This window comes from Microcaecilia unicolor, chromosome 2 (assembly GCF_901765095.1).
Source record: "Microcaecilia unicolor chromosome 2, aMicUni1.1, whole genome shotgun sequence".
NCBI classification, from domain to species: domain Eukaryota; kingdom Metazoa; phylum Chordata; class Amphibia; order Gymnophiona; family Siphonopidae; genus Microcaecilia; species Microcaecilia unicolor.
The window spans coordinates 270,427,027-270,453,684 of record NC_044032.1 but is presented as its reverse complement, the minus strand read 5'-3'; the positions used below and the strand labels follow the sequence as shown (position 1 = coordinate 270,453,684).

The window sequence follows — 26,658 nt, the reverse complement described above, 5'->3', positions numbered from 1 at the left end:
CCATCCATCTTGCTTTCCACAGGAACACCGGGTCTTATATTACTTTGTTCTCAACTGTTCCACAGTGTGTCCTGATCCTAGTGAGGACTATCTGTAAGCCTCACAAGGATATACTTATATTCTCTCCATAGATCATAAAGAGCGAACAGTAGCCATGATGACAGCCCATGCTAAAAAGCCTGTGGTAACTGCTTAGTGCATTTTAGTAAAATGGCTTCTACAACTGTAGGCCCTCTAGGGAAATGAAACTATAACTCACCTTGAACTATAGCTGAAAAAGGTGTGAGCTAAATCTCAAAAAATAGGAAGTTAAAAAGATATTCCAATGAATGTTAGCATGTGAAGTAAGGCATCAGTTGCAACACCATGATGTTCTGAGGAATAACAATATATGATCGAATCCATTTTCTTTGCTAGAACATCTTTCCATTGATCCCTGATGAAGGTATAATGGCAAAACACAATCATATTGGGTCTATGTTTGTTTTATTTTATTTTATATTTATTGATTTTAAATTCTTTTAATAAGAGTACACTTGTCAACTGAAATACAACAAGGTAATATTAAGATATTACTACTACTACTATTTAACATTTCTAAAGCGCTACCAGGGTTGCGCAGCGCTGTACAATTATAAGAAAAGTAAAAGGAAGATGAGTACAAAAGAAAAAAATCAAAGAATATTAGTTCACTTTTAAACCACAATTATTCCGCTTTCTTAGACCACACATTAAGATGAATTAGAGAAGATTACAAAGAAAAATAATTATAACTTAATTAAGGCTACGTGCAATCCTCCAACACAATTTAAACAGGTGTTATTTTAGTTGTTTTAAATCTAGAAAGGATTTCAGTTGATCAGGAGAAACGAAAACATATTTCATCTAACCCAACCGAACAATACATTTACAAGGATAGGCAAGAAAAAAGGATCCCCCCACTTCCACCGTCCTCTGTATCATAGCCAAAAAAGGGTCTATCAATAAAAGATTTCTTATTGGCCCTGCGTTTTTGTCTCAGTTGTGGCCATCTCTATGGAGAACATTGGTTGAGGAACTTCAATTTGTGATGGTGGAAGTTTTTTTTTACCCCCATCTGGTGGTGGCACTGCATGGCTTCTGTGGCAGAAAGAACAATGATGGATTTTTATCTAGAATACAGTGGCGCCTAAAGGCTTGAATAAGAAAGTGAAATGGCAAGCTTTGGTTGGGGGTTTTGACCAATCAACATGGAAAATTTTCTTCTCTTTGTGGGTTTTAAACGACACTTCCAGAGTTTGTTTGCATCTTGTGAGCCTTTATAAAATAGGCTTAAAATAAATGTTTCTTTTGGAAATTTTATTTAAACATCCATTTATGAAATTGCCCCCGTAATGATTAAGAGATGAGTTTCATGCATGATACAATGAAATTAATAATCCATTGAAAGACATGGAGAAGGGACTACCCTAAAACCCAGTATAATGCTTTTGCACTGAAGGAATTTAGGATAGTGAAGGTCTGGGACATAGAGGCTGAAGAGGTAGAGACCATGAGGGCCAGGCCAAAACTTTGTCATTTGGTCATTTTTGATGGGCCTTTTGAGTTAGTAAAGATATTACACCACAGGGGAGATAATTGATCCCTGATACAACACAGGAATAAACACACAGACTCCCTATGCACAAAAGATAGGAGAACCATTTCAAAACAACATTCTCTAACTCTGTTACTGCAGATGATTCAACAAAATGTCAAAATCAAGAAGATCATAAGCTGATGTCACAGTCAGCACTGCTACCAGTTTATTTTTAACTTTGACCAATTCTAAAATGCAAATAAGTAATTCAGCTACAACAGCTTTAATCCTGAAAAAAATAATGTTCATTCTGGGTGTTGATTCTGATCAGAAAAATTGCTACAGGTATGCAGTCATTCCCCAACTGTAGGAGTGAACAAGTCAGTCTACATTACCTGTCTAAAGTTAGTGTCTGGACTTCATGGGGAAGACAATTTTGAAAGCAGTTTACACAGCTCAATAGCAAAATGATTTCCATTTATAAATTGGTTTTTCCTACATACATTGTATGGGGTTGTATTTTTGGTGGGATTGGATATCAATCAGTGTAGAAAACAAAGTGCAAAGACTTATACTTTTGTAGAAAACAAAGTAAAAGTCTCTGGTGAGGCCCCCATTTGGAATACTGTGTACAGTTCTTGAGACCACACCTACAAAAAGATATAAACAGGATGGAGTCAGTCCAGAGGGCGGCTACAAAATTAGTAAGCAGTCTGGAACACAAAAAATATAGGGACAGGCTTATGAACCTCAACATGTGTACGCTGAAAGAGAGAAGGGAGAGAGGAGATATGATAGAGACATTTAAATATCTCAAGGGCATTAATGTATAGGAAGTGAGCCTTTTTCAATTGAAGGAAAGCTCTAGAACGAGGGGGCACACGAAGTTAAGAAGGAATAGGCTTAGGAGTAATCTAAGAAAGCATTATTTCATGGAAAGGGTGGTGGTAGCATGGAATGGCATCCCGGTGGAGATTGTGGAGTCGAAGACTGTGTCAGAATTTAAAAAGGCATGGGATAAGCATTTGGGATCGCTTAGGAAAAGGAGAGTTAGGGGTTATAGAGGATGGACAGACTCATGGACCATTTGGCTTTTATCTGACATCATGTTTCTATGTATGTTTCTATCATATGGAGGACAATTTTGAAAGCAGTTTACACAGCTCAATAGCAAATAATGATTTCCACTTATAAGTTGGTTCTCTCTGCATACATTGTATGAGGTTGTGTTTTGGGTAGGATTGGATATCAATGGGTGTAGATTGTATTTTTAAGTCTAAGTGCACATTTTTTCTGTAGAAACCCTGCTCACACAAAAAGCAGGAACAAATGTACGTTATACCTGCCAGATGTTTCAATCTGTGAGTTAAAATTAGCAGTAGATTTTTTTTCAAAGCACTCTGCAAATATCCCATCCCACTCCTACCAGACAACAATACATTTTACATCACTAGCTTTTCCTTACTTAAGGACAAAATTTACTAATGGAAATTATTATGTAGCACCTGTTAATGCAGTCAACATATAAATAGGTCCCGATGTATAAAATGACACCAGATGTACATAATGTGCTTTAATTTGCACTAGTGTATATTAATGAGGTAGTTATTTTAGTAAATCTAGTCCTAAATATGAAGTCTGTGCAAGTCTTGATGTCTTTTAAAGCTCTTAATGGGCTGTTCAGACCACAAAGAGTCATAAGTACATAAGTATTGCCACACTGGGACAGACCAAAGGTCCATCAAGCCCAGCATCCTGTTTCCAACCGTGGGCAATCCAGGTTACAAGTACCTGGCAAGATCCCGAAAAAGTTCAATACATTTTATGCTGCTTATCCCAGAAATAAGAAGTGGATTTTCCCCAAGTCATTTTAATAAGCCGTCCAGAGCTTTTTTAAACCCCACTAAGCTAACCGTCTTTACCACATTCTCTGGCAATGAATTCCAGAGTTTAATTACACGTTGAATTCCAAATGTGATGGTAAACAGAGCCAGCTTTTGAAGTATGCAGCCTTTGTGGCCACAGAAGCTACCAATGTACAAAAGCAAAGGATCCAAGGGTAGATCACCAAACAGAAGGTAATGTTTCAAAGCTTTATTATATCATACAGATATAACACCCAATTTGGCTATGTTTCAAAATATCTTCATCAGGGATGTAACAGCTCTAGGATGGTATTGTGCCTGGTCAAAGTACCAATTAAATAGAAGGCAGCACCTTATCAATTAACAAGGTACAGCCAATTCTCTCCTACCAAACAATTTGTGAGAAATCAAATGAAAAGTGTTCCTCAAATGTAATGGACAGAAATACAAGAGCCACTGCTGAAGGAGGGATTGTTCTACCAATCTTGCCACCACCAACAGAACGGTTTTCACACATGGTACTGATTTTCCTCAAGCCCAACCTGACAGCAATTCTGCCACAATGACGCATTTTCTAACTACAGGACTTTTGTGAAGGTCAGATGTTCCCAAAGTAGAAGTCCAGAACTTAAATTAGCACCAATTAAAAGCAATTATCAAATTATAGTCACTAGAGATGTTGAAATTATTGTGACCAGATAATAGTAAAAGGTATTGTAGGCTCCCCTAGTAAGTAAGGTCATGAATTCAAAGTCTTGGTTTTAGTCCAGTACTTTTTAAAAACTAAAAATTGAATGAATGTATATCAGTACTTCCAACCTTCTTTTCTATGTCTTTTTAAAAATTTCCTTTAAGGACTAAATCAGTGATAGAATGTCCTAGTTTGAGAAGGGCCTGGCACCGCCCCCCACCACCAAGGGGCCCTTTTACAAGGCACACAGAAAAATGGCCTGCGGTAGTGTAGACACATTTTGGGTGCGCGCAGAATCATTTTTCAGCGCATGTATAAAAAATTCCTTTTATACATTTTTGCCAGTAATGAAGGCAGAGGGGTTATGGTCCCTCCCTGTATTTCTGTTGGCATCAGAACCCTCCTACTGACCACTTCCCAGAGCTGAGGCAGATCAATTACATTTGACCCACTGTTCCTTTAAAGCGATCTCTCGACTCCCCATAGCTTCTTGCAATCCCAAAATCCTTATCCTATTTGGGCATTCCAGTTCCCAGGCAAACCCATATCCATAGCCTCACAGGCAGGGCACATCCATGGCTCTCTTTCTCTCTCTTAGGAGTGACTGTCTTTCCCCCCACAGCTCTGCTAACTGCCCTTTTAGTTGCCCACTTCTCTTTCACTAGCTTCTGAGCCCCTCCTTCCTTTCTCCCAGAAGCTCCCTCTAGCTACCCTTCTTTCCCATTTGGATTAATCAGGAGGAAACTCAATTCCCAGTCTGCCCACAGGAGCCTCCCTCTCAGTTGCAGCTAGGAGACTACATTTCCCAGCATGCCCACAGGATTCTCCAGCCTGGGCTTCCCTGCATGATTGTCTCGGGTTATGCCTGCCCCTCCCCCACATCCTTTACTTAGCATTTCTCTGAGGATTAATCTGATGTAGTTAAGAAGACAGGTTGCCTGCTCTGGCCAGTCCAGGGATCTCTTCTGCGTCCTGTTTCCTGATGTAACTTCCTGTTTCCTTGTAGGCAGGATGCAAAAGAGACTGCCTGTATTAATCATTGCCCACCACAGCCACTGAACCTGAGAACACAGGCACTACTATCTAGCTGACACCAACCGGTGCCTATTTTATAAAAGTCTGCTCCCCCTGATGTCAAAACCTGGCTAAGCCTCTGCACTGCAACACAGAAAACAAGAAAGCAACCCAGCCTGGGCTTCTCTGCATGATTGTCTCTGGTTATTCCTGCCCCTCCCCCACATCTTTTACTTAACATTTCTCTGAGGATCAATCTTATGTGCCTGGAGGTAAGCTTTTCTGCCTTCCCCTTCCTGGCTTTCCTATTGTCACCCTCCTGTAGGGAACATGAAGGCTCACACTCTGTCCAGAGACAGCAGACACACAGCCCCACAGCCTCCCACCTTGTGTCATTCTTTCAGGTAAGAGCTTGTTTGCTGTCTGTTTCCTTATGTTTCCTTCTGTGCTTAGTGCTGAGGCTTCCCTTACAGATTCTGGAGGATTCGTAGGGCCATAACCACCCTGTTCTATTCCCATTAGTCTCCAGTGACACCCCTTGACTGTTACAATATACACATTACCCAAAATACATAAATCCCTTAGTAGATCTCCTGGCAGGCCCATCATTTCAGCAAATTGCTCAGTTTAGAACCCCTCTCCATCTTTGTCAATTATTTCTTAAAGCCTTACATTCCTGGAATTGATTCTTACGTCAGAGAGAGACTCCACTCGCATGATTAATCTCCTTGTATCTTTTGATGGTGATTTATCAGATATCATTGTAGCTCTAGACATCTACTCATTGTACATAAAAATACCACAAATAGAAGCACTTGCCATCATTGAAAATACACTTAAGGACAGGACAACTGACCATAGAATACCCAATCACTTCCTTTGACTCCTGCAACCATTGCCATGACCAAAAACTATTTTTCATTGGAAAAAGAAGGTGTTTTTATTTAGCAGATTATGGGCACAGCCATGGGTGCCTCCATGGCACCCAGCATAGCAAACCTCTATGTTGCACATTTTGAAGGAACATTTTTGATAGATCATCCCTTTACTAAGGAAGTAAGATTCTACAAATGATATATAGACGAAATCTTTTTACTTTGGAGAGGCAGCACAATCTGTTTAGAAGAATTCCTTTCCTGGTTATACACCCATGACAAAAACTTGCAATTTTAGAAGCAATACAATCCGGAACCAATTTCATATATGGATATTCTTATTAGGAAAACCAGATATTTCTTTGTGACCATTATATATAGAAAACCCACTGACAAAATGCATACATACAGTACAATAGTTTTTATCACAGGAGTTTAAAATACGATCTCCCAAGTTCTTATGCCTTAGGAGATTATGTACAGAACTTTCAGAATTCAGTCTACCAAACTGGATGAACAATTCAGAAGCAGAGGATACCCTGAGTCATTCATAAGAGAAGGGTACAGGAACTCCTTTCTTCACAATCACCATGCAAAACGTTCCCCTGTAGTTTGCACCCTGAGATATTCTCACCTATTGGATGGAATTAAGAAGATAAATAATAAACATTGCCATGTCCTTGAGGGCCACAGCTGTTTTAAGAACAAATCTGTCACTGTAACTTACTCTAGGAATAAAAACCTTAGAGAACTACTAGTACCCTCTGCTAGACCTGAACCTATTAAAACATTGAATCCATTTACAAGTCATAAAGAGTGTGGACGTTGTTCTTTTTATATACATGCATGACTTTATCCAGCTTTACTGATCCTCAAACACAGAAGACTTTTAAGTTCAAACATAGAAAAATGTTGGTAGATAAAGATCATTTGGCCTATCCAGTCTACCCATTCATGCCATCTACTCTTCCTGTCACTATCTCAGAGATTTTTATGTACTTGTCTCAAGCTCTCTTTAATTCAGATACTATTTTTGTTCCACCAAGAGGCCATTCCATGAATGTGAAGAAATATTTCCTGATGATAAAAACCTGGATGTAGAGATTAAGGACCAGTGACATATGTATATCATGATATATTATTGCTTCTTTTCCTGGTCAAGAGTCTCCTTGCATTGTTTGGATGTAGGGACCAGTGATGTAATGATTGTTTCTTTTTAACTATAGATAGGTATTGTTTCTTTTCAGTTATATAGCCTAATCATTGTATATATATCTTTATCACTGTGTATCTTAGACAATAATGAACCTCTAATAAAAGTCTCATTTACCTAATACGAATCCAAAAGAATCCACAGTAATTATTGAGTAGTCTGTATCAGTGAGGCAAGCTGTAAAACCAGGTCAGAACAGTTCATAGTTATGATGCCAACCACATTTAGGCAGTTCCATTTGATACTGTCTTGGAAGAGTGGTTTTATAATTTTGGTTCCAACATCAACACATTCATTATCAATACTTTATTAAACTAACAATCCAGCAATGTTGCAAACTGACAACATTTGACCATCAGTGAGAGATATATAACATTCATGTCATATGCTATGAGTATAAATACTTATCATTAATAGCACATCAAAAGGTTTCATGAAAATCAGTCTGAACATCCACAACTTATATAAGACTTCCCAACAAGTTTGTTATTGTTTGCCTCAGCAGTGTAACTCGCTAATCGGATGTTTAGCAAGAATTATAGCACTCACCTCATCACTGGCTACACAGGAAGTTATCTTCTATCAATAATTTTTATCAACATTTAACCATTATGAAATGTTTATATACATAAATATTTAAAATATTTTAGACTACTCATCTTAAATCATTCTCTAATTCCAGTTCATAGTCACTACCAGGTTGGGGACTAAAAATCCGACAAGACTGCTCATGTTTGGCTCATATGAGCTGTTTCAAGGGCAAATTGCCAACTTTACTGGTCAGTGTTTGTGATCTTGGCATTCTAGCATTCTTCTGTCTGTGGTGACTGCCTTATCACATTGATTTGCCACCTTGAGATCCTCAGACACTATCGCCCCAAGGTCTCTCTCTTGAACTGTGTTTATCAGCCTCTCACCCCTTATCTCAAACATCTCATTTGGATTTCTACACCCCAAGTGTATCATTCTGCATTTCTTTACATTAAATTTAATTTGCCAGAAATCAGACCATTCTAATTTTTGTAGAACTCTTCTCAAATTCTCATAGACAACATTTACCCTCCTCACCATTAAATCAGTTACATAAGTGACTCATAGGTTCGCCAACACCCACTGCAAACTGGATATATGTCCCAGTCATCTACTTAAATCCGCACCTGGTCGCTTCATAGCAGACCTCACATCCCACCTTAACTTCATGCTACAACAAGGTCTCTTCCCGAGGAACATGGTAACATCCTACTCACCCCAATACCAAAAGACACTAAGAAAAACACAAACGACCTCACCAATTACCGCCCAGTGTCGTCTATCCCACTAGTAGTCAAACTGATGGAATGTTTGGTGACCAAACAGCTCACGGAATACACGGACAAGTTCTCAATACTACACGACTCACATTCAGGATTTTGCCCCCACCACAATACTGAAACTGTCCTAGTCACTCTCCTGGCGAAATTCAAACAGGAAATAGCCACAGGTAAAAGGATACTTCTCCTCCAATTTGACATGTTGAGCGCATTCAACATAGTAAACCACAACATACTACTAAGACTCCTTGGCTACTTTGGAATCGATGGAAACATACTTAATTGGATTAAGGGTTTTCTAACCACCAGAACATACCAAGTAAAATCAAATTCAAACATATCACCACCATGGAAAGCAGCCTGCGGAGTACCCCAAGGATCACCACTATCTCCAATGCTCTTTAACATAATGATAATTCCACTGGCAAAGTCCCTAACCAGTCGAGGACTTAACCCGTACATCTATGCAGATGATGTAACAATCTACATTCCCTTCAGATATGACCTAACAGAAATAACCAAACAGATCAATGATGGCCTGAACATCATGGACTCTTGGGCAAACTCATTCCAACTGAAACTGAACACTGAAAAAACACATACCTCATCCTCTCATCCCAATATAATAAGCACAAACCCACAATCATAAACATCCCAGGCCATACCCTCCCTATCTCAGACAGCCTAAAAATACTCGGAGTCACACAATTGACTGCAACCTTACCCTTGAGAGCCAAGTAAACTCTGTAATAAAGAAAATGTTCTATGCGATGTGGAAACTCAAACGACTAAAGCCTTTCAAAACCTAATACAATCAATGGTCCTAAGCCATGCAGATTACTGCAACGGAATCTACGTGGGATGCAAAGAACAACTCACAAAAAAACTCCAGACTGCCCAAAACACAGCAGCCAGGCTAATATTTGGTAAAACACGATTCAAAAGTGCCAAGCCTCTCCGAGAAAAACTGCACTGACTCCCAATCAAAGAAAGGATCATCTTTAAAATCTGCACCCTGATCCACAAAATTATCTACGGCATAGTCCCAGCATACATGGCAGACCTCATAGATCTACCAGCCAGAAACAGAATCGGATTATCACAATCATATCTAAACCTACATTACCCAAATTGCAAAGGACTTAAATACACAACAACTTACGCATCCTGCTTCTCCTACATAAGCGCACAACTATGGAGTGGACTCCCAAAAGCTGTGAAAACAATCCATGAACATTTAAACTTCAGGAAATCACTAAAAACCAACCTCTTCAAAAAGACTTACCCCACCGATCCACCGTAAATCACCATACCCAGCAACACTGCATAACCAATGATCGTACGAGACAATAAACTATTTACATTCCCTTCGACCCTCATGGTGCCTGACACACACCTACCTCATCAGACCACAATATAACCTTGTATCTGTTATCAACCAACTTGGCGAACGCCATTACGGTACTATGTAAGCCACATTGAGCCTGCAAATAGGTGGGAAAATGTGGGGTACAAATGCAACAAATAAATAAAATAAAATAAATAAAAATATTTTCTACTCCTTCTGTGGTGTCCACCCTTTTGAAAGCCTTTGTGTTATCCACAAATGCAAACTTTTTCTTCTAACCTTTGGCAGTGTTATTCAAAAATATAGCAAATAGAATCAGTCCCAGTACCAATCCCTGAGGCATTCCACTACTCACCTTTCCTCTGAGCAGATTCCATTTACCATCACCCTCTGTCATCTGTCAGTCAACCAGTTTCCAATCCAGTTCACCACTTTGGCCCTTAACTTCAGCCCACTCAGCTTATTCAGGAGCCTCCCATGAGGAGTTATCAAAAAAAGGTCTTCCACTCAGTTCTTTGATTTAAACCCCTAGGCTCTTCAGTTCTCAAATTAACCATTGATTGCTCTTTATGTATGAGCTGTTTTGAACATTCTTCCGGGACCCAATTCCCCATACAACAACGTAAAGAGATAAATGCATGACCCTTAATCACACAGTGTTCTACTATTGGGGCTTGCATCTTCTTTTTCTTCAAGCAACTTCTATGTTCATTGAGACGAACATTAAAGGGGCGAGTGATCTGCCCAACATAGACATTAGGCACAGACCTATGATCAAATACACCACAAAGGAGGTCACCAATGTTGTATGATGACGTATAGGAAATCTTCTTAAAGAGACAGGATTTTTATGTATTACTAGAATGTGGCATTCCTCAAAGTTCTCTGTCTTCTCAACACTGTTTTTCAACCTGTTCCTTTTCACTTCTGGTGCTTTTGATTCCCAGATCTGGAATTAGTGCTTACTTTTTCATAGAAGATGTACAGTATAACTTATTCATTATACTTTTATTTATTGTATTTGTATCCCACATTTTCCCACCTCTTTGCAGGCTCAATGTGGCTTACAATACATCATGAATGGTGACAACATGAGAAAACATACATTTAGTATTACAGAAGGATTTTGGGTAACATGATAATAAAAACATGATAGTATTTTAACAAGCAAATATTGTAAGACAGTTCTGGATATATGTAAAGGAGTTCACATTTATTGATCTTTGTGGTATGCTTTGTTAAAGAGATGGGTCTTCAGTAGTTTGCGGAAGTTAGTTAGTTCATAGATCATTTTAAAGTTGCGCGGAAGCACGTTCCAGAATTGTGTGCTCAGGTAAGAGAAGGTTGATACATGCATTAGTTTGTATTTTAGACCTTTACAGTTAGGGAAATAAAGATTAAGGAATGTGCGGAATGAATTTTTAGCATTTCTGGGTGTTAAGTGTATCAGATCTGACATATAGGCTGGAGCGTCTCCGTGAATGATTTTGTGAACTAGGGTGCATTTTTTGAACGTGATGTGTTCTTTAAGTGGGAGCCAGTGTAGCTTTTCACATAGGAGTTTAGCACTTTCATATTTTGTTTTACCGAATATGAGTCTGGCTGCGGTGTTCTGAGCTGTCTGAAGTTTCTTGATTATTTGCTCTTTGCAACCAGCATAGAGTGCGTTGCAGTAGTCTAGATGACTGAGTACCATTGATTGTACCAGGTTGCGGAAGACGGTCCTTGGGAAGAAAGGTCATATCCTTTTTAATTTCCACATTGAGTGGAACATCTTCTTGGTTGTATTTTTCGCGTGATTCTCAAGTGTTAGGTGTCGATCAATTGTAACTCCAAGAATTTTTAGGGTGTCCGAGATTGGAAGATTCAGTTTTGGTGTGTTAATGGTGGTGAATTTGTTCGTGTTATGTTGCGAGGTGAGTATTAGACATTGGGTTTTTCTGCATTGAGTTTCAGCTGAAATGCATCCGCCCATGTATGCATGGTCTGTAGGCTTTGGTTGATGTCGTTGGAGATTTCTTTTAAATCTTGTTTAAATGGGATGTAGATTGTTACGTCGTCTGCATATATATATGGGTTGAGGTTTTGGTTTGATAGTAGTTTGGCCAGGGGTATCATCATTAAGTTGAATAAGGTCGGTGAGAGGGGGGAACCTTGTGGGACTCCGCATTCGTGTGTCCATGTAGCTGATGTGGTCGAATTAGATGTCACTTGGTATGATCGAGTGGTTAGGAACCCCTTGAACCAGTTAAGAACGTTACCTCCAATTCCGAAGTACTCAAGGATATGTAGTAGTATTCCATGATCAACCATATCGAAGGCGCTAGACATATCAAATTGTAGAATTAGTATGTTCTTGCCAGTTGCAATACTGACTTAGTAGAATCAAATTTTATGTTCCTTAATTCTTGTTTGCTCACTTTGATTTCTGTTTATTTAGAAGCGGTTAGCTTAGCGGGGTTTAAAAAGGTTTGAATGACTTCCTAAAGGAAAAGTCCATAGACCATTATTAAAATGGACTTGGGTAAAATCCACTGCTTATTTCTAGAATAAGCAGCATAAAATATATTGTACTGTTTTGGGATCTTGCCGGGTACTTGTGACCTGGATTGGCCACTGTTGGAAACAGTATGCTGGGCTTGATGGACCTTCGGTCTGTCCCAGTATGGCAATACTTATGTACTTATAAACAAATAATAAATGAGAGTCCTATCATTACCCAGTTAGCTATGTGGGTATGGTACTGCATATTGGCTATACCCACATAATTTCTGGGTAGTGCTGATGACCAGAAATGCCTGACACTGAATATCTGGTCTAAATTATCTGGCATTTATAAAAATGCTGACCACTGCTAGCTTAATATTGAGCCAATTATTTATAGAAACAAAACAAAACACATGGAAAAAACAGCTCAGTTGTGGCCTTTTGCTTTATATTGTTTTAGAAATAAAATGACGTAAGAATATCATTGGTATTTTAATTTTACAGAAATACATGTTTCCAGTCTTTATACAATATGAAAAATCCTCTGGAGATATCCTGAGGAATGTAATGGTTATGTAGAAGCAGCTTGATTATTATCCAAGCCTATCTAGAAATCCCACAGATATTTGCTGATACATTATTTAACTTTAAATGTGAACCAGTTTTGCTAATAACCTGCAGCTTTAATGGAAAATATGTAGGTATGAAAATGCATGAAGTAACAGTCTTTCAATAGGAGCATGGTTTTGCATTATAAGAATTGTGAGGAAAATGTCAACAACCTATAATCAACAAATTGAGTGGGGGTTAGTCATTATAAAGGATAAATGTATTTTACAAGCACAGAAGAAGAAGGCAGTCAGAAAATTATGAGGACACATGATAAAGGTAGAGTTTTGGAAGAAATGTTTTATTTCACATGCACACGAAGATGATTTGATTTCATGACTTCAGGCCTGTTGATGAATCTGTTAAGAAAAATAAAAGACAAAGCTGTTTCCAGAACATTTCTGTGAAATGCTGCACAGATATGCAACTTTTAATATGTGAAGAGGGTCGTTTATTTAGGTACCAAGTATGCGTGCAATTGACCAGAACACTAGCATAAAGCTTAATATCACATTCAAGGGACCATTCAATCATGTGACATTAAGCGGAGTTGACATTAACAGGAGTAGACATTTACAGTGCAATAAGGAGACCTTTTACAAAGGTGCAGGAAGGCTAATGCACAGGTAGTGCTCACCCAATCAGCACTGCCACCAGGGTAGTGCGTGTGCCCAGCAGTAATTCAGAATTTGGCACACGCCAAATCCCGCAGTAGAAACAAATTTTCTGTTTTCTACTGGGAGGGGCATTCCCGGTGATAACTGGCAGTGCGCCCAAGTTGCCGTGTGCTGTATGGTTACCACATGGGTAGCGCATGAGCACTTATCACTAGGTCAATGGGTGATGGTAAGGGCTCAGGCCATATATAGGTGCTCGCTAGTTTTAATATTAGCACAGGCCCATGAAAAAATAGCCTTTTTTACAGTCGCTGTAAAAAACGGCCCAGCGTGCACCTAAAAGACGAGGCCACACTACTCCAGGCCACTTTTTACCACAGCTTTGTAAAAGGACCCCTAAAAGCATAGAAGACAGAGCCAGAGGTTTGCTTTCAAATTTCAGCACCTCAGTGGTGGAAGAGCTGGGTTTGCAGAGAGGAAATGTGCCTGTAGCGATTGAGACTCTTGAACCTGGGCAAGATATATTAATTCAGTAAGCTTTAAAGATTATACCTTTGGAATATGTGAGTACTCTCTCCCAGGTGAAAAGTCTACCTCCTCCTGCTATGCCATCTCAGGGAACAGTTAACCCAGCTGTAGTGTCATTGGAGTCACTTTGGGACAGTGTTTATGATATGCCTTTGATTATGGAAAACTCTAAGGTTATTTCAGAGGCGGTTTTGTTCCAGGCTCAGACATCTGCCCATCAGTCCTCTAAAGTGAAGTCTTTAGAGTAAAGACTTCAGACTTTGGAGAATTTGGGAATAGTCTTGGTTAAGAACAAGATTTATCAATTTTCCTAAGTCACCCTTGATTTCCCCAGTGAACTTAAGAAATATTTAAATGAGGTCCTGGGGATGGTGAGTGACTCATTGCCCCCCATTACATGAATCCAGTATATCTTGAGCTCTGACTGACACTAACGTGTCGGTTCCGGCAGAAGGAGATGAGGTCATTGAGAGCCCTACAGACACTCTGAAGCAGTCCAACGTTGTGTGTTTCATCACCAGGACTACATCCGGGAGTTGAAGGAATCTCCCAAACCTTCTCTCTCTGTTTGCCCATGTTCAAATGGGCAGGAAGATGCTCTGAACAGATTAAATTTTGCATAGCCTGGAAAGCAACCACAGGTGCATCTACCTTATATCGCCATCTTGGATCTGCCTTCTTCTGTCTTATGCCTCTGTTCTTCTATTAGGCTGGGCATCCCAGCTGCAGGATTTACACAGGTTCTGGACCTCTCCTGGGATCCTCACAGTTGCAATTGGAGGGCACAACATCTTCTGTCCCTTTGGGGGAGCAGATGTTTTTCCATATATGCTTTAATGGTTTGGATGCTCTCTGGGCCACATTGCTCAAGCTCTTCTAGAGATTAGAGCACTGGCATCCTCCATAGTTCCTCTGCCTCTCTCATGTTAGTGATGGCTGGTCTCTTCTCATGGTCGGGGCACTGAACTCATCTGGGTACATTGCGATCCTCAAGAAATAAAGTAAAGCAAATATAGTCGCCAATCGCACTGCTGAACTGCTGTCTGAACCGTAATATTGGTTAGTTGTTTAAAATTGCCAAGGGAATAAGGATAACTCCACCACCCACTCTCCAAGTTAACATTATTTTGCTCCACACACAAAACCCTCTTTGTCCTTGGACTACACAGCCCTTGAAGCATAAGGAGCCATCTTTGTAAGCCTAGCAGCCTCATGTATCAACATGGATCCACACATTCATGTCTCCTTCGTTTTCTCCCTCACAGGTAATAAAGGATATCCCCCTCCAGATATGACCTATATCACTTACTGTACCTACATATAGGTGACACCTGCAGGCATAAGGGCTACAGATGGGTACAGTAGGTTTTTGGTGGGTTTTGGAGGGCTCACCATACAATATAAGGGGGAAACCGTGAGATGCGTACCTGGGATCTTTTATGTGAAGTCCACTGCAGTGCCCACTAGGTTGCCCCAATGCTCTGCTGGGACGCCTGTGTGGCCAGTCTACTAAGAATGCAGCCCCCTCCCCCCCCCCCCCCCCCCCATATATATATATCCCAATGGCTTGTTTTTGTGTGTTTTTGTCTTGGACTGTTTTTTTCTGAAATGGTCCTATAGGACCATCTAAAAAATGCCATTTTTCAAAACAAAAAGTTGGACATTTTGTGGTTTGAAAATTGGCATGTTTGCTACATCATATTGAAAATACCCATCCACGTGTATTACTTGTTTGCTGCAATCAGATATTGCAATTGTGACACAATGCTGCCCTGTAAATTTTGGCTGGGAATGGTCATGTCGTAAATATAAGAGGGGCAGAGGGTTATTTCTTTCTGGTCTGCACCTTCAGTTTAAGAAGATTCCTTTTGAGTTGGTTATGGTGCTGATCAGGGGCGTAGCCACGGGTGGGCCTGGGTGGGCCCAGGCCCACCCACTTTCCCTCCAGGCCCGCCCAGGCGCCCATTCACATCCTTCGCTCGCTGCTTCTCTCCAGGCTCCGCTTCGCTGCATCACTCAGCATTCTTCTTCTCGCCTGTCGCACGGTGCTGCCATTCATGCAGGCGGCTGTGCTCTCCCCTGCCGCGTCCATCCGGTCCTAACAGGAAGTGCATCAGAGGACCGGATGGACGCGGCGGGGGGGAGCGCGGCTGCCTGTGTGAATGCCTGTGCAGCGTGGCGGGCGAGAGGAAGAGTGCAGGGAGCGACGATCATGCGGCGAAGCGGAGCCTGGGGAGAGGTGCGCATAGCTACATTTGGTGCTCACTCAGCCAAGGTACTGGGCAAGCATTGGAGCAGAGGGAGAAATCTTGTTTAGTGGGAGGAGAGGGAGAAATGCTGCCTGGAGGGAGAGGGGGATAGGGACAAGAGATATGAGGTGGATGGAGAAGGAGAAATGTTGCATGGAGGGGGGAGGGAGAACACAGGGAGAAATGTTGGACACAGGTGAAGAGGACGGAGAGATGGTGCATGAGGGAGGAGGGAAGGAAGAGAGAGAGAGACAAAGGGGTAGAGGGGGGCAAGAAAGGGAGAAATCTTGTATATGGGGGTGGAGGGGAGGGAGAGATGGTGCACTGAGAAGAGAGGGAGAAATGTTGGGCATGACAGTGGATGGGAAGAAGGGAGAGACGCTGTATGGGTGGAGGAGAAAGACATATTGGACCTGGGCACAAGGGAGGGGGGAGACAGAAATGGTGGACAGTGGGAGAGAGACAGAAATGTTGGACATGGTGGAGGAAGGAAGAGAATGCTGCATGGGAAGGAGAAGGAAGACAGCTATTGGATCTGGGGTACAAGGGAGGGGGAAAGAAGGATGTGGACAATGGGAGAGAGGGGGAGATGTAGGACATGGGGTTGGATGAGAGGCAGGGGAGATTCATAGGAGAGGGGAGAGAGGGAGATATTGGATCCAGGAGCAAATGAGAATGATGGAGAGATGCCAGACAATGGGAGGAAAGAGAGAGGGAGAAATGCTGGACCATGGGGAGGAGAGAAGGGACAGGGGTGGAGAGAAGAGAAGGGACATGGAGCTAGAAGGGTGGATGGAGGAAGATGCTGGGAATGGTGGAACCATGTGGGAGATGCTGGAGGGGGGAGGAGGAAGAGGGTGGCAAGGAAATGGATGAGAGGATAGTGATTACAGAAGATAGAAATATAGTAATGGGGAGTAGATTAAAGATGAAAGGGAATGGCTGGAGAAGGAGTGAGTTGGGTAATGGGAGAGCTAGTGGGTGACAGAAGAAGATGACGATCTGATAGGCAGCTGTAAAGTAAAAAGAAGGAGAAAGGTGAGAAAGAGAGTAAAATTTGAGTTGACAGAGAGGCAGAAAAAAAAAAAAAGAGGAAGCAGCTAAAAAGGAATGATCAGTATGTCGGAGGTAGATGTAGTGAGGGAATAGACAGTAGAGAGGAGAAAAGACAAATGCACAGCAGTCACTTGAAGGAGAATTAGTAGACAACAGGAAATTAGAAGCAACATAATGGAAAAATAAAATGTCCAGACATCAAAGGTAGAAAAAAGCATTTTATTTTGAATGTTTAAATGGAATATGTTAGCTTTGTGAAAAGTGCATAGCAAATGTCTTTGCATTGTGTTCAGTACAAAGGAAATGCATTTTTGTTTTTATTTCTTCAGGGTTGTAGTACATGTTAAGTTTAACTTCTTGGTGTTTTCAATTCAGTTTTTGTGTAAATATTTTTATTTCTAACTTGTGATCCCTTGTTCTGTTTTTGGTGAGGGTCTGTCAGTGTGATAGTAATGGCAGGTACAGAAATCGGAAGGGAGGCAGGGAATAGAGGGGATTGGAGAGAGTGCCTTCCTTTATTTTCCTACCTGGGCCAGAGCATGTCTAACACTGGCCCTTACCCTTGCTTTATAGCTGATGGGGCTCCCCAAGCATCCATCCTCCAAAGGCAGTCAGAGCTCCCTTCTACCAAGCTCTGCAGTTGGCGACAGCATCTTTGAGTTACTGACAACTAAGGATGCAAGGGGTGCCAGCTTTGGTCGCTTAGGGATGTTGCTGCTGCCTGCCAAGCTTGGTAAAGGGAAGTTCTGGCCACTTTCAGAGGAAGTCTTCAGCTGACAGAGTTTGAGGATCCTCATTAGCTAAAGTATTTATATTTTGAGGTGAAGGTAGGGCGAGGCAGAGAAACTTTTGTGCCACCCACTTTGGGCTCAGGCCCACCCAAAATTGGTTTTCTGGCTACGCCACTGGTGCTGATGGTTGTCATATTGTTTTTGCTGTATTGCCCTCCTAGATTGTTAGTAAATGATTATTCCTTCTGTTTGATTTTTTGACTAAGCTGTAATGGAAACATGTTTTAGATGGTTTTAACGTACCCTTTGATCTGGCCTCTGCAATGCTTTTAAATCAGGATCATTTATTATCTGTTATGCCTGTTCTTTGAAACAGTTTGTAAAAAGTATTACTCATGTCGCTGGGCATATTCTTGATCTTGTCTTTCTATCACAAGTCTTGTTTGAGAGACTTTTAATGCTACCAAAGGTACCTGAAATGGGATAGATGGATCATTTTTTAATTACATTTGATTTGAGTGGTAAAGATTGTACAGTTGGAAGTGATAGGAATCAACGTGAGATTTTAGTTAGGCCATTTTTGAATTAGTACAAGTGGAAAATGCATGGTTCCCTGCTTTAGGGGGTCTTTTACAAAGAGACAGTAAGCCCAATGTGGGCTCATCGCATGCTAAAATGGAACTACCGCCAGACCAACGCAGCCACCGGTGGTAGTTCCGGCTGGAGCGCGTGGCATTTCCGGTGTTCTAGAAATTTTTTTTCTCTAGCATGCTACTAACCCGGCAGTAATTGGACATCGCCACGCACTGTCTGGTTACTGCCAGGTTACCACAGGAGCCCTTACCGTCACCTCAATGGGTAGCAGTAAGTGCTCCCCGCCACATGGCCATGTGGTAAAGGTTATCTTACCACATGGCTTCTTTGGGGAGAGCTTTTTATCCACTGTAGTAAAAAGAGTCCTGGCGGTTGGTAAAAATGGTTCCTGCCACTACCGCAGGGCCCTTTTTCCCGCAGCTTATTAAAAGGACCCCTTAGTTTTTGCAAATTTGAATTCTGTGCAGGAGATGGTTATGTTTGGAATATGACTCTTATGGAGCCTTTGGATCAAATAGCACCCAGTAGATGAATTAAGATATGTGATACATCAGATTTTCCCCCCTGGAAGAATGTTCATGCTATTAAGAATTTGAGGAAGGAGTTAAATAACAAAGAAAGGTTGTGGAGGAAGTCTAAGGATTTGGATGTTTATGAGTCTTATAAAATTCATTTAAATGAATATTTCAATATTTGAAGAGGCTAAAAGTCAGTAATTTAGACGAAACATATCTGAGAAAAGATTACACCTGCTTTAAGCAAGGTTGTAAACATATTGGTATCTGAGGGCTGTTTGCCATTTTGTTTGAAAAATGCTACTGTAAGGCCGCTTTTAAAGAAGGAGAATTTGGATCCAACAGTGGTTATGAATTATCAGTACATTTCTGTTTTTGTCTAAAATAATTGAAAAGGTGGTCCTTGAACAATTATCTGAATATGTCAATTGTCATGATGCATTAGATGTCCATCAGTATGGTTTCCGTAAGGAGCAAAACTGTGAGACTTTACTGTTATCTGTTTTTGATGCTGTAAGGAAGGGATTGGATGACATCACATACTGTATGGTATCACTGGATATATTCTCTGCTTTTGACACAGTTGCTTGATAGGTTATATGAAATTGGTTTAATGGGATCTATATATGATTAGTTTGTACACTGGGTGTACTATGCAAATAAATTGGGAAGTTTTGGTATCAGATATTTACAAAGTATACGTGGAGGGGCATAATCGAAAGGGACGCCCAAGTTTTCCTGAGGACGTCTTCGCAAAACATCCCGATGGAGGGGCGGGAAAACCTTATTATCGAAACAAATGGACGTCCATCTTTCTTTTCGATAATACAATCGGGGACGCCAAAACCTTGACATTTAGGTCGTCCTTAGAGATGGTCGTCCGTAGACTTGGTCGTTTCTGATTTTTTGCGATAATGGAAACCAAGGACGCCCATCTCAGAAACGACCAAATGCAAGCTCTTTGGTCATGGGAGGAGCCAGCATTCGTACTGCACTGGTCCCCCTGAAATGCCAGGACACCAACTGGGCACCCTAGGGGACACTGCAGTGGACTTAAGAAATTGCTCCCAGGAACATAGCTCCCTTACCTTGTGTGCTGAGCCTCCCAAAAAAAACCCCACTACCCACTACCCACCACTGTACACCACTACCATAGCCCTTACGGGTGAAAGAGGCACCTAGATGTGGGTACAGTGGGCTTCTGGTGGGTTTTGGAGGGCTCACATTTACCACCACATGTGTAACAGGTAGGGGGGGATGGGCCTGGGTCCGCCTGCCTGAAGTGCACTGCAGTACCCACTAAAACTGCTCCAGGGACCTGCATACTGTTGTCATAGACCTGAGTATGACATTTGAGGCTGGCATAGAGGCCGGCACAAAAGATTTTTAAAGATATTTTTTTGAGGGTGGGAAGGGGTTAGTGACCACTGGGGGAATAAGGGGAGGTGATCCCCGATTCTCTCCGGTGGTCATCTGGTCAGTTCAGGCACCTTTTTGTGCCTTGGTCATAAAAAACAGGACCAGGTAAAGTCATCCAAGTGCTCGTCAGGGACGCCCTTTTTTTCCATTATGGGTCGAGGACGCCCATGTGTTAGGCATGACCAAGTACCACCTTCGCTATGCCTCCGACATGTCCCCGTGAACTTTGGTCGTCCCCACGACGGAAAGCAGTTGGGGATGCCCAAAATCAGCTTTCGATTATGCCGATTTGGGCGACCCTGTGAGAAGGATACCCATCTTCCGATTTGTGTCAAAAGATGTGCGTCCTTCTCTTTCGAAAATAAGCCTGATAGGTTCAGCCTTATCAACTTTCTTGCTTAACTTATATTTGTTGCCTCTTTGTGTTGTACTATGAGAGTTGAAAGTGGAATATAGATTATATGTGGATAATAATTTTTCTTCTGGTCATGTTATGTTGAATTTGTGTTTGTAAAAAATGCAAGTTGGATGCAAACAAACAGTTTGGCATTGAACATTTCTAAAACAGAAATTATGATTGCGAGTAGAAACAATGCTGCTGGGGGCTATGCTGTTGCTGACTTTAGAAATATATTGATTCAAATAAAAGAACAGGTTGCTAGCATTGGAACTGTAATACATTCACATTTGAACATGCAAACTCAGGTATCTTAGGTAGTGCAAGCTTGTTTTTATCAGCTGAAGATTTTGTGTAAAGTTAATATGACTTCTAGATAGTCATTCAGATATTATCTAGATTAGACTATTGTAATTGTCTTTATGTGGGTATTTCTCAAGCTCATATAAAGCTCTTCAGGTTGTTCAATATGCTGCAGTCTGTATGATCGTTGGCATGAATCGTTCAGATCGTGGCACCATTTCAATGAAGGCCCTTCAATGGCTTCCTGTTTTTTACAAGTTGCATTTTAAGTTGCTGTTGTTTGTTTCAAAATTTTGCATGAGTTGGTACCTGTTTATTTGTCTCAGGTACTACAAATTTATGAGGCAAATAAACCTTTGCATTATGAAAATTTGCAACAACTTCTTATGCCTTCATTGACTTGTGTTATACTGTTACTGCTGAGACTGCAATGTCCATTGTAGGGCCTGTTATGTGGAATAAGTTACCAGCGATCCTGCGACTACTGAAGGAGTTTGGTACCTTTATGAAACATCTTAAAGCATATTTGTGTGCACAAGCGTATTTTGTATCAATTGTGTAACTACATTGAGGTTACTTAGGAGTTGAGTATTTTTAGGGAGCATTTTAAAGTATATTTGTATATGTAAGTATATTTTTGTATGTATTAAATAATGAGACATTTATGGGTCAATTATTTTTGTTATGTTTTGTGGTATATTGTATTATGTGTGTTTATTGTAACCTGCCTAGCTAATGGCAAGCTATAAATGAAATATAAATAAATAAATAGGTACCACACAGGTTAGGGCATATAAACAAATTACTCTAAAACGTTTAGGGGCACCTATAAGGTGTGTAGGCGCCTGTCAGGCTAATTTTCGAAACAGAACACCCATCTTTCGACACAAATCGGAAGATGGGCATCCTTCTCACAGGGTTGCCCAAATTGGCATAATAGATAGCCGATTTTGGGCGTCCCCAACTGCTTTCTGTCATGGGGACGTCCAAAGTTCAAGGGGGTGTGTTGGGGGCGTGTTGGAGGCATAGCGAAGGCGGGACTTGGGCGTGCCTAACACATGGACGTCCTCGACCCATGGTGGAAAAAAAAGGGCATCCCTGACGAGCACTTGGACGACTTTACCTGGTCCTGTTTTATTACTACCAAGGCACAAAAAGGTGCCTGAACTGAACAGATGACCACCGGAGAGAATCGGGGATCACCTCCCCTTGCTCCCCCAGTGGTCACCAACCCCCTTCCACCCTAAAAAAACATCTTTAGAAATATTTTCCAGCCTCTGTGCCAGCCTCAAATATCATACCAAGCTCCATGACAGCAGTATGCAGGTCCCTGGAGCAGTTTTAGTGGGTGCAGTGCACTTCAGGCAGGCGGACCCAGGCCCATGCCCACCCCACCCCCACCTGTTACACTTGTGGTGGTAAATGTGAACCCTCCAAAACCCACCAGAAACCCACTGTACCCACATTTAGGTGCCCCTTCACCCATAAGGGCTATGGTAGTGGTGTACAGTAGTGGGTAGTGGGTATTGGGGGGCTAAGCACACAAGGTAAAGGAGCTATATTCCTGGGAGCAATTTCTTAAGTCCACTGCAGTGCCCCCTAGGGTGCCCAGTTGGTGTCCTGGCATTTCAGGGGGACCAGTGCAGTACAAATGCTGGCTCCTCCCACGACCAAAGGGCTTGCATTTGGTCATTTCTGAGATGGGTGTCCTTGGTTTCCATTATCGCCAAAAAACAGAAACGACAAAGTCTAGGGACGACCATCTCTAAGGACGACCTAAATGTCAAGATTTTGGCGTCCCCGACCGTATTATCGAAACGAAAGATGAACGTCCATCTTGTTTCAATAATATGGGTTTCCCTGCCCCTCCATCGGGACGTTTTGTGAGGACGTCCTCAGCAAAACTTCGGCGTCCCTCTCGATTATGCCCCTCCACGTGTGTCCAACATGCATCAAATTGGCACTACTGCCCAGCTACCATGTACCCCGGGTGGTAATTCCATTTTTGCCGTGTGCTCAAAACACGTGGTAGAAAATATTTTCTATTTTCTACCATGTGGTGCTTACCTAGCGGTAATTGGCAGTTTACACATGCTGGCTGCTTACCACCCAGTTAGTGTATGAGACCTTAACACTAAGTCAGTGGGTGGCAGTAAGGTCTCAGCCTGAAAATGGACATGCACTGGGTTTAATTTTGCTGCACATTCATTTTCCAGGCGTGCTGAGCAAATGGACCTGTGCATATCCAAAACACGCGCCTATACCAGCGCAGGCCACTTTTAGGCGCACCTTAGTAAAAGGGCCCCTTAATTTGTTCTGCAGTAACCTGTACTCATGCACAGTGGCGTTCCTAGACAGGATGGCACCCGGGGCGGATCGCCGATGCGTTCCCCCCCCGGGTGCACGCCGCTGGGGGGGTGCCGCGGCGCACGCCTGCCGGCTCCAAAAAGTTTGCTAACTTCACTCGTTCGCTGTAGCTCCCTCTGTCCCTGAACAGGAAGTAACCCCTCAGTGGCATGCACCCGGGGCAGACCGCCCCCACCGCCCCCCCTTGGTACACCACTGCTCATGCACTAATCACATATTTAAGACACAACACCTTTCAGTAAATGGACCCCATACTTTTGAATTGCGAGTAGTATGTACAAAATTCCACATCACTCATACATTTACTCACAGGAATATGTACACCATATGTCTGTGTGTCTTAATACTGCCCTTTAAGCTTCCCATTGTCTCTTTCCAACGTTTCAATGTTGATGTCCCATTGTTATATTCTTAATGATACTTCAATGGTCTCACATAACTTGTACAATGTAACCCATAACCAAGTTGTTAACAAATGTATTTCCATTATTCATATCTTATTGTAAGTCACACTGAGCCCGCAAAGAGGTGGGACAATGTGGCCATACAAATGCAATAAATAATAATAATAATTGTTGACTGAAATTAACAGATGTAATTATGTTGGGGTAACTTTGGTAAGATAATTTTCAAAGAGAAGATATTGTTTGAAATTTTATATAAAATGTACACATACTTGATGTAAAATTTAGGAGCACCTCTAGAAAATCACCTCCATAATTAGAATGTTCTATTCTATTGTTCCGGTTGTTTTAGAAAATTCAATTGCTTGAAAAATTGAATGTGATATTTTTAATTGGACCAATAAAAATTATACCTCAAATATTATTTTCAATAATACCTTAAGTTTAATGAGGGATTATTTTCCTTCAGTCAATAAAAAATTATTGCAATTGTCAGAGTATTCTAGGACTTCTTTGAAATAACTGACCTGTATTCTGAAAGTAGAGAAATACTCTCTTCCAGATCATACCAAATCATCTAGTGAAATCATTACTGCTTTTCACTATGCTGTTGTCAATCAAGGTATTCTCAATACCCAGCTTATACTTAGCAAAAAATGAGCTCCCCATGCATATATTTGTAAACTGCATGTAGCTTTCTAAATGCTTTAATTATAACAACAACCAGCATGTAGGTACCTGTTTCAAGCACTGTGTAGAAGATACTTTACAGCTTAATCCACAAAAAGGGTTCTCTGAAATATATCACTGTAATTAAATTGATGTTTAAATGCTATAAGATAGCTTGTAGTTAAAAACTATAAGAATGTATGGAGTTTACTGAAACAGACATTTGGAACAATTCCATAAACTGGCACCTAGAGGTACATGCCAATTAAATGCACCAAAGGAGCCATAAATTGACAGTTAGGTGCCTATATGCAGTGGTCATTATTCTGTAACTTAGTGTCTAAGGGGCCTTTTTACTAATGGGCAGTAGGGCTACCGTGCGGGTAGCCTGCAGCAAATCAGCATTACCACCGGTTGTGTCTAGGCGCCCTGCAGTATTTTTGCTTTTGCTGTGTGCTGTTTCCTGTGCTAGAAAATAAAAATTATTTTCAAGTGCAGGGGACGGAAGAAAGGCATACCCAGCAGTAATCGGGCAGCGCATGGCCATCACCATGTGCTGCCCAACTGCCACCAGATTAGCACCTGAGCCCTTACCATCAAGTAAATAGGTGGTGGTAAAGGCTCAGGCAGTAATTGCTGCACGCTTATTGTGAAATTAGTGCACAGCCAGATACACACGACCATGTAGTAAGAGAACTCTTTACCATGAGGCGGGGAGCCCTTAACACCACCCACTGAGGTGGCGGTAAGGGCTCCCGCACTAACCTGGCAGTAACTGGGCAGCACTTGGCAATGCCCGATTTACTGCTGGGTTATTGCCATGCAATATAGAACCAAAAAAAGTGAGGAAAAACCAAGTAAGGATACCAAAAGACACTTTATTGTATAAAAAACTAGATCATCTGAGATTGTCCAAGACCCCTGAGGCAGGCCTTAGGGCCGAAACACGGCCATGTTGGGTCATTTTTTATACAATAAAGTGTCTTTTGGCATCCTTACTTGGTTTTTCCTCACTTTTTTTGGTTCTGTATCTCACGGTATCATGAGGGCTTTTACCTCCTTTTTTTTTTTTTTGCTTTATTGCCATGCAAACCATTTCCAGGGGTTTTCTTTTTCCCTCAGAAATGGTGCACGCTTGGAGCTGAACTACTGCTGATGGCTGCATTGGGCCGGCAGTGGTCCCAGAAGAGCAAATGGTAAGCCCACGTTGGGTTTACTGCCACTCTGTAAAGGGGACCCTCACTTATCTGCAATAGCTTAAAACATAATATGCACCACCTCCTGGCCAAACTAGAGAAATACATTACAGGAAAATATCAAAACAATTATCACAGGCTTAAAAACCCACTGTTCTGTCACAGATGGTGAGTGAAAATCCCATTTGTTACCAAGCTGTGCAAGTCTGGTGCTCAGCTTGGTAAACTTTTGAACTTTTATTATTCCTTTCGGAAAGGTCTCAAGACACATCTGTTTAAGAAATATTTACTATAATTTTGTTTTGTTTTTTGTTGTTTGTTTTTGTTTGTTTTGTGTTTTGCTTTATGTATTATATAATTTCTAGGTTGTAATTCACTTTGAACCTTATGGGGAGTTGGCAGAATATAAATGTTTGCATTACATTACCAGTCTATGCTGATTCAAAAATATTGCTAACATACCACAAGACTTCAGTACCAATTATCACACATTGCAGTAAACCAGTTTCTTATGCAAAAAATGCTAACTTAAGAAGCAATTCTATAATGGAGTGTCAACTCACACATGCTGTGGGTTAGATTCTATATAAATGGTAGCAAAAAAATTGGCACTGAAAAAAGCGCTATTCTATAATCCACAGTT

General features: G+C 41.3%; 1 long non-coding RNA gene across 1 annotated transcript in view; it reads right to left on the bottom strand.

Annotated features, from left to right (window-relative positions):
* Window positions 1–12,839: 12,839 nt before the first annotated feature.
* Window positions 12,840–26,658, bottom strand: part of LOC115462418 — a 49,924-nt gene continuing 36,105 nt past the window's right edge. Inside the window, exon 3 of the long non-coding RNA XR_003940839.1 lies at window positions 12,840–13,329. This is a non-coding gene — a long non-coding RNA (uncharacterized LOC115462418). The remainder of the gene's footprint in view (window positions 13,330–26,658) is intronic.